General features: G+C 44.1%; 1 pseudogene; it reads left to right on the top strand.

The window, feature by feature from the left end:
- The first annotated feature begins 268 nt into the window (after positions 1 to 268).
- LOC116574978 lies at positions 269 to 8,767 on the top strand (annotated as a pseudogene).
- Positions 8,768 to 16,073: the final 7,306 nt, after the last annotated feature.

The following is a 16,073-nucleotide window of genomic DNA, read 5'->3' as shown; positions in this document are numbered from 1 at the left end:
CACGGAGCTTGATATTGTTCCTTAAACAGAGAACAAATACATGAGACTAACTTAGCTTTTAGAATAGATCATAACTTCAACTTCGGTATTCTAAACACAGTCTAGGCTTTGGAGAAAAGTGCTACTGTGAAATTCATTGCCCTCTATGGCTAGAATAGAAAAGCCTGTGTGTCTCCCCAGCCCCAACCCAAGGGCACTCTAAAGATCCAGGATGTGTTTTGTAGGATCATCAGGTCCTTTCAGCGGGACCTGAAAGAAAGTTCGGTGCATGTTACAGATTCATGTGGTGGCAGAAGTGGTGGCAGTGTTTGCCAGTGGGAAGGGAAGGCCTCACTGAGACGTGACATTTGACAGGTGAGGAGCAGTGAACTAGGCATGTGGCTCTCTGGGGAAGGGATTTCAGGCAGAGGAGTGAGCAAGCACAGGGATTCTCCAGGAAGAAAGACCTGGTATGAGCCCAGGTGCAGGGCCTGAGAGAATTCATCAGAAAGGCGGGGTGGGGGGGGGGCAGGTGGGGGCGGGCCCTTGCTGGTCATTGAGAGGACTTACTTTTTACCTGACGTGGGACTGGTGGCTCTTGGAGGGGGCTGAGCTCAAGAGGGACAAGTGGGACACGGCTTTTGAAAAGATGCCTGTGTTTGCCTTGTTGACCACAGACACAGTGGGGCAGGAAGAACAGAAGGAGGGAGTCTCGTTAGGAAGGACTGCAGGGACCCATCACTGAGCTGATGGGACATGGGGCCAGGGTGCTGGCCCAGGAAGCCACGAGAAGCAGTCGGGTCCTGGTCTGTGTGGAAGGTAGAGCCAACATCTACCAAGAGAGTGGGGTGGCGAGGTAGCCCCCAGGGCTACTCAGAGCTCTGACACTCAGAGTGAGTCAGGAAGGTGGCATGCATACATCAGCAGACTCATTCTGAAATGGGCTGTGTGCTACAGAGGGGGATGAGCAAGGGGAGCAAGGTGAGGTGGGGGAAACAGGAGTCCTGGCAAACAAAGGGAAGCTGGCTTGCGGATCCAGACAACTGATTCTGTCTGCATGTGTCACTACTGTGATCTCAGCGAGCTTGTAGGGACAAACTGGATGCTTTTTATGGGCTACTTCTGCTCATTTATTTATTCAAAGATTCTATTTACTTATGTAAGAGAGAGTGAGAGATCATGAGCTGGTGGGTGGGGCAGGTAGAGGGAGAAGCAGACTCGCCTCTGAGCAGGGAACCCTGACATGGGATCATGACCTAGGCAGAAGGCAGACACTTAACCAACTGAGCCGCCCAGTTGTCCTAGGCTCCTTCTGCTCTTACAGAAGAGATTCATCGGGTCTTAGTATGTCATTCAGAGAGAGCTGACCATGATTTGAATACCTCAGAGACTTAGGCCTTTGTTATGTATGCACAGTGAAGTAATACACATACATCAGTATGCCCTTATTTGTAGCTGGAATGGGCCTTAGATCTAGCTTGGTAGATATGTAGCAGGTGATCTTTATTATTTTTTTTCCAGAAGATTTTATTTATTTATTGGGAAAGAGAGAATGGGAGAAAGAGAGAGAGCATGAGAGTGGGGAGAGTCAGAGGGAGAAGTAGACTCCCCGCTGAGCAGGGAGCCGGCTGTGGGACTTGATCCTGGGACTCCAGGACCATGACCTGAGTGGAAGACAGTCACTTAACCAGTTAGCCACCCAGGTGCCATAGCAGGTGATCTTTAGAGGTCAGAGATAAGATCTAGGCCACAAAATGCTGGCAGAATCAGGGGACTAGTGAGCACCTGGTTCAGATGTTCGAAGTGGCAAAGAGAGGAATTTCCCCTCCAAAGGACAAACATGCATTTCTTATGCCTCCATAGATAAGATGAAGCCAGGCAAGTTGTATAGTTTATGTATAGCAGCTAGAGAAGTGCTTTATATATGTTTGTGAATTGGCTAAGTATAGTGCCACAATACTCATGCCTTTGAAGATTTTATTCAATCTTGCTGTGACTGAAATAGGACAAGAGAATCACTTGCATGAAGATGGGATGAAATGGTAAAATAATAAACCCAGAAGCCTGCATTGTGCTGGGTGGGCCATGAATCAGTAGAAACATGATAAAGTCAGTCCTGCTAGGTGTCGGGACCCTGGATAGGTAGTCGTCATCCTGGATGACGCCGTCATGCTTCCTAAACATTTTCAGCGTCGGCAAACTCAGGATACCCACCAGTCGTAGTACAAGAAACAAAGACCAGTGCTTATGAGGAGAGACATGGTTCCCGGGGAAATTGATCCTCTGTAAATTCACTTATTCATTCATTTTTTTACTTATTCATTCAGCAATTTTTTTAAAAAAATATTTTATTTATTTATTTGAGAGAGAGTGTGAGAGAGAGGATGAGCATGAGAAGTGCGAGGGTCAGAGGGAGAAGCAGACTTCCTGCTGAGCTGGGAGCCCGATGTGGGACTCGATCTCGGGACTCAGCATCATGACCCGAGCTGAAGGCAGTAGCTCGACCAACTGAGCCACCCAGGCGTCCCTCATTCAGCAAATTTTTAATGAGAGCCTGTTCCATGCTAGGAATTGGCAGTGCCATGGTAAACAAAGAGTAGGAATGGTCTCTGACCCACTGAGGTTTGCAGCCTAGCGAGAAGCACAGCTATTTACAAAATGAACTCCCCAATAAATACATGCGCATGTGTAAATCATGATGAGTCTCATAAAGGAGAGGCATCTGATTCTCTCAGAACCTATGATAGATTGTCTTCATTCTTTGGTCAGGGCAGTCAGGAGGTCAGCGAAGTCTTTCTCAAGGGAGTGATTCCTTATTTATTTTAAAATATTTTATTCATTTATTTGGTAGAGAGCGAGACAGTGGGAGAGAGAATACAAGCAGGAGAGAGAAACAGACTTCCTGAGCAGGACCCTGAGATCATGACCTGAGCTGAAGGTAAGTGCCCCTATCTTTGTATTTTTTGACAAGGAAGTCAGTTTTACATTTTGTTAAATCCAGTAGGTATTTCAAAATTTAAGGAAAACCAGGAAATAAGTACAAATTGAATATTTAACTTCCAGACCGGGGCGGGGTGTGTGTGTGAGGGTGGGGGTGGGCAGGGAAGAGTAAAGAAAACACAATCCAATAAAAGAAAAAGAAGAGGAAGAAAAGGCAGGGAAAATAGCAAGTTCAAATAAGGGGCGTCTGAGTGGCTCAGTTGGTTAAGCATATGACTCTGGATTTTGGCTCAAGTCATGATCTTGCGGTTGTGGAACTGAGCCCCAAGTTGGGCTGTGCTCAGTGTGGAGTCTGCTTCAGAGTCTCTTTCCCTCACCCTCTCATTCACACATACTCTCTCTCAAATAAAATTTTAGAATAAAAAGTTCAAATAAAATGATATAAATAAATCAGAGTAGAGGCATGTGGGTGACTCAGTTGGGTGACTGCCTTCAGCCCTGGTCATGGTCCCAGGGTCCTGGGACTGAGCCCTGCATCAGACTCCCTGCTCCAAGGAGAGCCTGCTTCTCCCTCTGCCTGCTCTGCCTGCTGCTCCCCCTGCTTGTGCTCTCTCTGTCAAATAAAAATCTAAAAAACAAAGAAAACGAAATATACAATAAATGGATTAAATAGAAATGGATTAACTCTCACTTAAGAATCAGAGGTTGCAAAAAAAAAAAAAGAATCAGAGGTTGCTAGATTAGATTAAAAATAAAATGTAGAAGTCTTTAGACAAAAGACAGATTTAGAACACTATGATTAATAAATGAAAATGAAAAGAATGTAAGTATCAAAATAAAACCTGTATGTACATATTCATATTAGGCAGAATAGATTCAATTTAATAAACATTGGAGTAGAACAGGGTCATGTTATAATAACAAGAACATGTAGGGGGCGTGTGGGTGGCTCAGTTGGTTAAGCATCTCCCTTTGTCTCAGGTCATGATCCTGGGGTCCTGGTGTGGAGTCCCACATTGGGCTCCCTGCTCAGCGGAGAGCCTGCTTCTCACTCTGCCTGTTGGTCCTCCTGCTTGTGCTTGCTCTCTCACTCTCTTTCCCTCTCTCTGACAAATAAATAAAATCTTGAGAAAAAAAAAAAGAACATGTAGTAAGTCAAAACATGAGTGAACCTCACAAAGTGTGAAAACGTATAAACAAATATTGTTAGACAAAGAGGTCAGTAATTGATGGTTCAGGTGTGAAAATGTCATAGGAGATATTCATGGGAGATATGAACAATGCAGTTATCAAGCTTGATTGACTGAGTATATACAAAACTCCGTATACTCCTTGCAAAGAGACTTACTCTTTTCACACACACCTCATTAAGTCGCCACAAATATGAAGAATCAATATTATTCAGATTACGTTTTTATCCCAGTACCATTAAATTTATTTATTTGTATATATTTTTTCTGCTTAATAAAAATTTATTGAGAATTCCTGGGATGGCGGTTACTGTCTCCCAACCTGGAGGGAAGAACCAACACTGTAGGAAATCAGTTACTGAGAAATCGCACTGTTCCAACATTTCTGGCCAACACAGGGAGGAGCAAAGTCATTCCCCTAAAAATTGGTCAGGCTTTGTCCATCCACAGAGCTTTGGGAGGACAGATATAGAAGGGGCCATCAAATGATATTGTGGGTGGCTTGGTGGTGTGCTGGAACCCAAGCTAGCCCCTCAAAAACCAGAGGAGAGACAGATCCACTTCTCTGGGGTGGAGTTCTGGTCACCAGGCTCATTGCTTACCCTTAATAAGGCTGTCACTGCCCCAGGCAAAACTTTCATCCTGTAGGTTCAGGGCACGGTTGTCAACAGATAGACTGGTTCTGTGATGTACAATGCCATTAAATTTAAAATAATAATATACTTTAACCCCCAATTTATTGGAACTAAAGAATAACTTTCAGGTTAAAGAATAAATTATATGGAAATGTTACAAAGAACAGTTTGTGGATAGGCCTATAGCTAGTATGAAGATTGAACTAGTAATCAAAAACTTTCCAACAAAGAAAGGCCCAGGACCATTTGGCTTCACAGGTAAAGTCTATGGCAGATTTAAAGAAGAATTAATGCCAGTCCTTCTCAACCTTTTCCAGAAACTTGAAGAGGAGGGAACACTGGCAGACTAATTCTATAAGGCTTGTGTTATCCTGATACCAAAGCCAGAAAAAGAAACTACAAGAAAAGCAAAGAACAAGTCAATATTCCTGATGAATATAGATTTAAAAATCCTCAGCAAAATACTAGTTAACTGAATAAAGTAGCATATTAAAAGGACCATACATCATGACCAAGCAGGATTTATCTCTGGGGTGCAAGGGGGACTCAACAAAACTCAGCAAAATAATATAAAAACCAATTAATGTGAGACACCACATTAACAGAATAAAGGATGAAAATCGCAAAGTCATTTAAAGGATGAAAATCACATCTGAATAGATGCAGAAGTGTTTGACAAAATGGAACACCTGACCTGTTCATGATAAAAACTTTCAAAGAACTATAAAGGGAATGTACCTCAATATAATAAACATTAATATTTGACAAGTCCATAGCTAACATTTTCAATGGCAAAAAAAACAAAAAGAAAGCTATTCTTTAATATTGGGAACAAGACAAGGATGTCAGTTTATTCATCATAGTCCTGAAAGTCCTAGCCGGAACAATTAGGCAAGAAAAAGAAATGAATAGTACCCAAATCAGGAAAGAAAAATTAAAATTGTCCCTGTTTGTAGATGGTACGATTTTATAAACAGAGAACTCTAAAGACCCCATAAAAAAATCTGTTAGAACTAATAATCAAATTCAGTAAATTTGTAGGATACAACATCAAGACGGATTAGTTGCATGTCTATACACTAACAACAAACTGTCTGTAATGGAAATTTAAAAGTGATCCCCTTTACAATTGCACCAGAAAGAATAAGATACTTGGGAATAAACGTAACTAAGGGATATAAGATTAATGTACTGAAAACTACAAAATATTGCTTAACAAAATCAAACAAGAGAAGCAAATGGAAAGACATTAATGTTCATGGACCAGAAGACTTAATATTTTTAAAATATCTATACAGCCAGAAGTGATCTACAGATTCAGTGTAAACCCTATCAAAATCCCAATGATATTCTTTACAGAAATAAAAAAAAAACTTATAAAATTTATACGGAACCACACGCCTGCCCCAATTGCCAAAGCAGTCTTGAGAAAGAAAAAAGTTGGGGTGCCTGGGAGGCTTAGTGAGTTGGGCCTCTGCCTTCGGCTCGGGTCATGATCTCACGGTCCTGGGATCAAGCCCGGCATCAGGCTCTCTGCTCAGCAGGGAGCCTACATTCCCCTACCTCTCTGCCTGCCTCTCTGTCTACTTGTGTTCTCTCTCTCTCTGTCAAATAAATAAATAAAATCTAAAAAAAAAAAAAAAGACAAAGCTGGAGGCATCACACTTTCTGTTTTTGTGTATTACAAGTTGTGGTAATCAAGACAATATGGGAGTGGAATAAAAACAAGCAAATGCACCAAAGGAACAGAATAGATTCATACTTTATAATAAATTTATGGCCAGCTGATTTTCAACAGAGTACCAAGAATATCCAGTGGGAGAAAGGATAATCTCTTCAACACTAGTCTCTTCAACAAATGCTGCTGGGAAAACTGGATATGCCTATGCAGAAGATGAAATTGGGCCCTGTCTTACACTAGTCACAGAAGAACTCAAACTGGATTAAAGACTTAAAAGTAAGATCTGAAACTCCAAAATTACTAGAAGAAAAGATAGGGAAAAAGCTTCAGGATGTTGGTCTTGGCATTGGTTTCACAGATATAACACCAAAAGCACAGGCAACAAGAGCAAAACAGAAAAGTAGGATTGCACTGAGCTATAAAAAGCTTTTGCACAGCAGAGGAAACAAATCAAAAGAGTGAAAAGGAAACCTATGGAGTGGGAGAAATTTGCAAATCATCTGTTGAATAAAGGGTCAATATCCAAAATACAGAAGGAACTCACACAAATAAATAGCAAAAACCAAATAAGTCAATTAAAATTGGGCAAAGGACGTGAATGGACATTTCTTCGAAGAAGACATACAAACGTCCAACAAGTATATGAAAAAGGGCTCAACATCACCAATCAGCAGGGCTATTCGAATCAAAACCACAATGAGATGACATTGCACATCTGGTTGAATGGCTATTATAAAAAACAAAACAAAACACAAAAACCCAAAAAACAAGGGGTGCCTGGGTGGCCCAGTCAGTTGAAAGTCTGGGATCAAACCTCACATGGGACTCTGCCTATAGGGGAGCAGGTCTCCCTATAGCTCTACCTGCTGTTCCCCCTCTTTATGCTCTCTCTCTCTCTCAAATAAATAAAATCTTAAAAAAAAAAAAAAAGACAAAAATTAAAGGGTGCCTGGGTGGCTCAGTCAATTGAGCATCCGACTCTTGATATCAGCCCAGGTCATGATCTCAGGGTTATGAGATCAAGCCCCTGAGTAGGTTCCTCACTCAGCATGGAACCTACTTGGTATTCTCTCTCTCGCACTTCCTCTGCTCATCCCCACTTGTGTGCTCTCTCTTGCTCTCTAAAAAAAGAGAGAAAAAAAAAATTAACAAGTGTAGGTGAGGCTATGGAGAAATCGGAACTCTTGCATACCATTGGTGGGAATATAAACTAATATAGCCATTATGGAAGACAGTATAGAAGTTCCTCAAAAAATTAAAAATTGAACTACCTAGGGGCGCCTGCATGGCTCAGTCGTTAAGCGTCTGCCTTCGGCTCAGGTCAAGATCCTAGGGTGCTGGGGTCAAGCCTCACATCGCGCTCCCTGCTTGGTGGGAAGCCTGTTTCATCCTCTCCCATTCCCCCTGCTTGTGTTCCCTCTCTCGCTGTGTCTGTCAAATAAATAAATAAAATCTTAAAAAAAAAAAAAAAGAACTGCCTTAAAACCCAGCAATCCCACTTCTGGGCATATATTCAAAGGAGATGAAACAATATCTCAAAGAGCTATCTGCATTCCCAAGTTCGTTGTAGCATTATTCACAATAGCCAAGATATGGAAACAACCTAAGTGTCCTTTGATGGTTGAATGAATGAAGAAGGTGTGAAATTTGCATACGCACACTGGAGTATTTTTAAGGCTTAAAAAAATGAAACTCTGCTATTTGCAGCAACATGGATGATCTGGAGGGCATTATGCTAAGTAAAAAACCAGACACAGAAAGACAAGTACTGCAAGGTCTCATTCATGTGTGAAATCTAAAAGAGCCACACTGCTCTTTGCGGAAGATATGGTCTCGGCTACAGTAGAGGCTTGCCCCTCTCCTGCCCCTGACTCACGACTGTCTGCTCTCACGGATGAACAAGCCCGTCAGAAAGCCACACAGCAGCCACGGCTTTTAAAGACATGGGGAAGACATCCATGGAACCAGAGGCGGCAATTCCTTGAAATAGAATTACTCTCACTGGCTGCAACGTAAATCTTTCGAAAAGCTAAGTACTGACTTGATCAGAGGCACAAAGGAAAAGGATTCTCAGAGTGAAAGGACCAGTTCAGATGCCCACCAAGAGTCTGAAAATCACTACAAGAAAAACTCATCATGGTGAAAGTTCCAAGACTTGAGATCGTCTTCAGATGAGGATCCACAAGAGACCCATGGATTCGCACAGTCCTTCTGAGACGGTTAAGCAGGTGACTTCCATCAGTACTGGGCCAGGAGTTGAGGCTGAAGCCACCATTGCAGATGCTTAAATCAACCTTTTTAATGAATTGAGTATCAGTTGTTAAAAAAATAAAAATAAAAAATAGCCGCACTTGTAGAAGCAGAGAGTAGGATAGTGGTGGCCAGGGGCTAGAGGAAGGAGGAAATGGACTGACGTTGGTCTAAGTGTTGGTTATACGAGACAAAAAAATCTGGGAGATCTAATAAACAGTGTGGTGACTGCAGTTAGCAATATTGTATTATATACTTGAAATTGGCCAAGAGGCTAGATCTTAAGTGTTCCTAACACATACACACACAACAGTAATTATGTGAGGTGATGGATATGCTTATTAGCTTGGTTGTGGCCAAGATTTCACAAAGTATATCAAGTTGTGCGCCTTAAACTTAAACATACACAGTTTTTGTTTGTCAGTTATACCTCAGTAAAGCCAAAAAAAAAAAAAAAGGATAAAATCCCCAAAATAACCACCCCGCAAACAGTCTTACAGATCACAGATCAGAGCTTAGAGCTGAGACTTGCCCTGGAGATGTAAATTAGTTATCTGTGTATAAGTGGAAATTGAAACCAGTGCACTGTAGATGAAGGCATTAATGAATATTTCATAGCTGCAGAGGGGAAAATGCAAAGTGAATTTTGCAGACCACAAATTGGAAATAGGGACAGGGTTTCCCAGCTAGACAGAATTCAACTTTTGAATATTTATTGAATATTTATTAAATATTTATTGGCTGAATAGAAACAGAACTTCAACAATTCCTGTAAAATCCTTGCTATGACTTTCATCTCCATCTAGTGTGGGTCTCGGAAGTGGGTCATGGAAGAGATCAGTGGGCGAGAGAAAGTGACGAGAACAAAAGATTTTTCTGAGAACGGACCTGGATAAAGGTGTATCAAAGATACATCCCTGAGCCTTATACACTGGCATTTATCTGGAATTCTCCTTTATTAAGGAGAACTTTAGGAAGAAGTACTACTGATGAGGGGGTTAGAAGGCAAGCTGACCCTCAGCAACCGCCCCCTGTACGCCCACCCCCCTGCCCCCACTTCTGGGTAGGATCTGTGTGACGTTCATCCAGGAAGCCCCCTAGGATCTGAATGTTAAGTCCTTGCTATGTAATCAGTCACCGCTCACAGCCCCAGAGCAGCAGCTCTTACTGCCCCTGGGTCCGGTCCCCCAGCTTTAATAAAACCACCTTTAATAAAACCACCTTTTTGCCCCAGAGATGTCTCAAGAATTCTTTCTTGGTTTTCGGCTCTGGACCCCACCCCGTCAGACCTCATCCATATTCCAAAACCACATCATGGTGAACCCTGCGTTTTTCTGTTTCTCTTGATTAGGCTTCGAACGGATGTGGCTTAGAGCAAAGATCATCGCGGTGAAGTGGCTGATAGCTTTACTCACCCGGCTCCGTTTCCTCTCCCAGAGCAGCCTAGAGCCCTCTGGAGGCAGGGCGGCAAGGGCAGGTCCAGCAGCGAGCAGCAGGTAAGGCTTGCTGATCCACGGGGGGCTGGGGACGCAGTGGTCTAGAAAAGCCTGAGAAGAAGCTTGAGGAAAAGCTCCAGATTCCTTCTCGAAAGAGTCCTAAGTGTGTAGGGCGCACTCAGCTGTTTTTGTCCCTTCAGCGGCTCTGCATCCCTCTTGCCACAGCCCATAAGAGCGTTCTTGGACTTTTGCCCTTTATCACCAGGAAGCTCTTAAGCTCTCATCCTCGGCGAGAGTGGCCAAGAGTGAGTGATGTCCGTTTACTTGAGACGCACGGGAACTGAGGTGGCGGCGCTCGCACAGCACATGTTGCTCTCTCCAAAACTCTCCGTCAGTTACCTTTCCAGGTTAGGCTTTTCCGCAGCTCTCCAGGAGGTCGCTTCTCTCCTCCTCCTCCCCCTTCCTCTCTTCTCCCCTCCCCTCCTTTCCCCTCTGCTCTTTTTCTTTTCCTCCCCCCACTTCTCCTCCCCACTCCCCCCTCCCTTCCCCTTCCCTCTTCTCCCCCCTCCTCCCTTCTTTCCCCCTCGTACCCCGACTTCTCACTCTCTGACTCACTCCTTCTCTGCCTCCTACTTTCCTATTCCTATTTCTTATTCTTCCTCTCTCCTCTCTTCCAGTCTCTCCCCACTGTCTGTGAATAATTAGAGCCGCCCAAAGCTCAGTGGGGCAGTCCGTCCCCAGACAGTTACTGAGTGCCGGCTACGGTTTGTAGGTTCCAGGTATACATTCGCTGCACATCTTCGTGCTGGGGATAGGGAGGGTAGTAGGGCAGAGGCCCCAGCACAGAGACTCTTTTCGTTGTGGGGAGAGTGACAGCGCACATTTTAAACATCGAAAAATAAGAGACGTGGAGGGGCACCTGCGTGGCTCAGTTGTTAAGCGTCTGTCTTCGGCTCAGGTCATGATCCCGGGGTCCTGGGATCCAGCCCCACATTGGGCTCCCTGCTCTGCCAGCCTTCCCCTGCCTCTCCCTCTGCCTGCTGTTCCCCCTGCTGTGCTTGCTCTCTCTCCATCAAATAAATAAATAAAATCTTTAAAAAGAGAGAGAGAGAGAGAGAGACATGGAAACAGCCTTATCCCTACAAGCTCGCTGAGATCGCAGTAGTGACACATGCAGACAGAATCGGTTGTCTGGATCCGCAAGCCAGCTTCCCTTTGTTTGCCAGGACTCCTGTTTCCCCCACCTCGCCTTGCTCCCCTTGCGCATCCCCCTCTGTAGCACACAGCCCATTTCAGAATGAGTCTGCTGATGTATGCATGCCACCTTCCTGACTCTGAGTGTCAGAGCTCTGAGTAGCCCTGGGGGCCACCTCGCCAGCCCACTCTCTTGGTAGATGTTGGCTCTACCTTCCACACAGACCAGGACCCGACTGCTTCTCGTGGCTTCCTGGGCCAGCACCCTGGCCCCATGTCCCATCAGCTCAGTGATGGGTCACTGCAGTCCTTTCTAACGAGACTCCCTCCTTCTGTTCTTCCTGCCCCACTGTGTCTGTGGTCAACACGGCAAACACAGGCATCTTTTCAAAAGCCGTGTCCCACTTGTCCCTCTTGAGCTCAGCCCCCTCCAAGAGCCACCAGTCCCACGTCAGGTAAAAAGTAAGTCCTCTCAATGACCAGCAAGGGCCCGCCCCCACCTGCCCCCCCCCACCCCGCCTTTCTGATGAATTCTCTCAGGCCCTGCACCTGGGCTCATACCAGGTCTTTCTTCCTGGAGGATCCCTGTGCTTGCTCACTCCTCTGCCTGAAATCCCTTCCCCAGAGAGCCACATGCCTAGTTCACTGCTCCTCACCTGTCAAATGTCACGTCTCAGTGAGGCCTTCCTTTCCCACTGGCAAACACTGCCACCACTTCTGCCACCACATGAATCTGTAACATGCACCGAACTTTCTTTCAGGTCCCTCTGAAAGGACCTAATGATCCTACAAAACACATCCTGGGCCTTTAGAGTGCCCTTGGGTTGGGGCTGGGAAGACACACAGGCTTTCCATTTGACCCCAAATGAAGGTCAGGGCTCAGTGGCGCCTACGTCTAGGCAGAGAACCTGTCCAGCTCTGGAGTTACCTCCAGGAAAGATTTTCGGCTTGTTGTCGTCTGGGGTAAGACTGTCTGGATGGGAGGAAGTCAGGCCAGGACAGCTGAGGTTATTCCTGCTGGACTGGTTCACAGCCCGGCACCTACAGCCCCAGACCGCCCCCTCCAGGCCGCCCCTGGCAGCTCTTCTCAGTGGGGCCTGGGGACCCCTCCATCATAGTCCCCTGTGTTGCTGGCTGAAACTCAGAACCCCTGGGACTGCCTTGGTGGCTCAGTGGGTTGAGCCTCTGCCTTCAGCTCAGGTCATGATCTCAGGGTCCTGGGATCGAGTCCTGCATCAGGCTCTCTGCTACGTGGGGGGCCTGCTTCCCCCTCTCTCTCTCTCTTTTTCTCTCTCTGCTTGCCTCTCTGCCTACTTGTGACCTCTCTCTGTCAAATAAAATCTTTAAAACAAAACAAAACAAAAAACAAACAAACAAACAACAACAACAAAAAACTCAGAATCCCTGACTTGACTCTGAAGAGGAGCCTGGAACCTGCCTTTTACACAAGCACCTTGGTTGGTCAAGCACCTTGTCACTGTGCTCTCTGACACTGGAGAACTGTCTCTGGTAAGTGGCTTTGTCCCTCCTCCTTTGCGTAGGATGGTCTGTCTGGTGCTCTTCGTCTTACTCTCCTGAGGTCTCCTCCCTTCCCTGTTTCTGCTCCCAGTCCTGCCCTCTTTCTGGGTGATTTCACACTGCATGTAACAAGTGCTGAGATGTGGGATTTGCCTAACAGTAGGATTTAAATGTTTGTCCAGGGACCAGAGCCTGTGGAGGAGGCAGAATAGAAATGATACCGTAAAGGAGACTCCAAGGAGCAGGGTGTTCTAGTATCTAGGAGGTTGAGAGCACCGAGGATGGAATAGTCAAGTGTGTGCTCTTGGTGACATCTGTACATTCACTAGGAGACAGACTTCCGGTGGTCCAGGTTGAATGTTAGGGAGGAGCGAGAGCACAGCATGTAGATGGTTCTTTAAGGAAGTGGTGTGTGAGGGGACAGTGGTTGGGAAGAGGGTCTAATTAGACGTGACGCGTGGGTGAGGGGTTTGTGAGATGACAGGTACCTGATCTGGTTGTCAGGCCACAGGGAAGGAGCCAGGTGAAATGGGGGGGGAGGATGACTTTTGTCAGTTTTGTCAGTTTTATCACCAGACTCATCCCTACTTCTTTTTTTTTTTTTTAATTAACATATAATGTATTATTTGTTTCGGGGGTACAGGTCTGTGATTCATCAGTCTTGCACAATTCACAGTGCTCCCCATAGCGCATACCCTCTCCAGTGTCCCTCACCAGCCACCCCGTCACTCCCACCCTCCTCCCCTCCAGCAGTCTCAGTTTGTTGGCTGAGATGAAGAGTCTCTTAGGGTTTGTCTCCCTCTCTGGTTTTATCTTGTTTCATTTTTCCCTCCCTTCCCCTATGATCCTCTGTCTTGTTTCTCAAATTCCTCATATCAGGGAGATCATATGACAGTTGTCTTTCTCTGATTGATTATTTCACTCAGCATAATACCCTCTAGTTCCATCCATGTTGTTGCAAATGGCAAGATTTCATTTCTTTTGATGGCTGCATAATATTCCATTGTATGTATATACCACATCTTCTTTATCCATTCATCTGCTGATGGACATCTAGGTTCTTTCCATATTTGGCTATTGTGGACATTGCTGCTATAAACACTGTGGTGCACATGCCCTTCAGATCACTACATTTGTATCTTTGGGGTAATTATCCAGTAGAGCAATTGCTGGGTTGTAGGGTAGCTCTATTTTCAACTTTCTGAGGAACTTCCATATTGTTTTTCATAGTGTCTGCACCAGCTTGCATTCCCACCAACAACATAGGAGGGTTTCCCTTTCTCCGCATCCTCGCCAATATTTGTCATTTCCTGACTTGGTAATTTAGCCATTCTTACTGGTGTGAAGTGGTATCTCATTGTGCTTTCGATTTGATGCCAGGTGATCTGATGCCAGGTGAGGTTAAACTCTTTTTCATGTCTCTGTTGGCCACCTGGATGTCTTCTTTGCAGAAATGTCTGTTCATGTCCTCTGCCCATTTCTTGATTGGATTATTTGTTCTCTGGGTGTTGAGTTTGATAAGTTCTTTATAGATGTTGAATACTAGCCCTTTATCTGACATGTCATTTGAAAATACCTTCTCCCATTCTGTCTGTTGTCTTTTCGTTTTGTTGACTGTTTCCTTTGTTGTACAAAAACTTACCTTGATGAAGTCTCAATAGTTCATTTTTGCTGTTGCTTCCCTTGCCTTTGGCGATGTTTCTAGGAAGAAGTTGCTGTGACTGAGGTGGAAGAGGTTGGTGCCTGTGTTCTCCTCAAAGATTTGGATGGATTTCTGTCTCGCATTGAGATCTTTTATCCATTTTGAGTCTATTTTTGTGTGTGGTATAAGGAAATGGTCCAGTTTCTTTTTTCTGCATGTGGCTGTCCAGTGTTCCCAACACCATTTGTTGAAGACACTTTTTTCCACTGGACATTCTTTCCTGCTTTATTGAAGATTAGTTGACCATAGAGTTGAGGGTCCATTTCTGGGCTCTCTATTCTGTTCCATTGATCTATGTGTCTGTTTTTGTTCCAGTATCGTACTGTCTTGATGATGACAGCCTTGTAATAGAGTTTGAAGTCTGGAATTGTGATGCATCCAACTTTGGCTTTCTTTTTCAATATTCCTCTGGTTATTTGGGGTTTTTTTCTGGTTTCATATAAATATTAGGCTTATTTGTGCCATTTTCTTGAAATAAGTTGATGGTTATTTTGATAGGGATTGTGTTAAATGTGTAGATTGCTCTAGGTAGCTTAGACATTTTCACAATATTTGTTCTTCCAGTCCATGATCATGGAATGTTTTTTCCATTTCTTTGTGTCTTACTCAGTTTCTTTCATGAATACTTTATAGTTTTCTTAGTATAGATTCTTTGCCTTTTTGGTTAGGTTTATTCCTAGGTATCTTATCATTTTGGGTGAATTGTAAAATGGATTGACTCCTTAATTTCTCTTTCTTCTGTCTTGTTGGTGTATAGAAATACAACTGATTTTTGTGCATTGATTTTATATCCTGATACTTTATTGAATTTCTGTATGAGTTCTAGCAGTTTTGGAGTGGAGTCTTTTGGGTTTTCTATGTATAGTATCCTATCATTTGCAAAGAGTGAGAGTTTGACTTCTTTGCCGATTCAGATGCCTTTTTTGTTGTTGTTGTTGTTGTTGTCTGATTGCTGAGGACAAGACTTCTAGTACTCTGTTAAATAGCAGTGGTGATAGTTGACAGCCCTGCCCTATTCCTGACCTTAGGGGGAAAGCTCTCAGTTTTTCCCCATTCAGAATATTCACTGTGAGTTTTTCGTAGATGGCTTTTATGATATTGAGGTATGTACCCTCTATTCCTACACTGTGAAGAATTTTGATTAAGAAAGGGTGCTGTACTTTGTCGAATGCTTTTTTAGCATCTGTTGAGAGTATCATATGGTTCTTGTTCTTTCTTTTATTAATATATTGTATCACATCGATTGATTTGTGGATATTGAGCCAACCTTGCAGCCTAGGAATAAATCCCATTTGGGCCGTGGTGAATAATCCTTTTAATGTACTGTTGGATCCTATTGGCTAGTATTTTGGTGAGAACTTTTGCATCCATGTTAACCAAGATTAATACTCCTGTGAGTGGGTTTTGGGATCAAGGTAATGCTGGCCTCAAAAAATGAGCTTGGAAGTTTTCCTTCCATTTCTATTTTTTGGAACGGTTTCAGGAGAATAGGTATTAATTCTTCTTTAAATGTTTGGTAGAATTCCCCCTGGGAAGCCATCTGGCCCT

Source organism: Mustela erminea, chromosome 16 (genome assembly GCF_009829155.1).
Source record: "Mustela erminea isolate mMusErm1 chromosome 16, mMusErm1.Pri, whole genome shotgun sequence".
NCBI lineage: Eukaryota > Metazoa > Chordata > Mammalia > Carnivora > Mustelidae > Mustela > Mustela erminea.
This window is presented reverse-complemented; position numbering and strand designations above follow the sequence as displayed.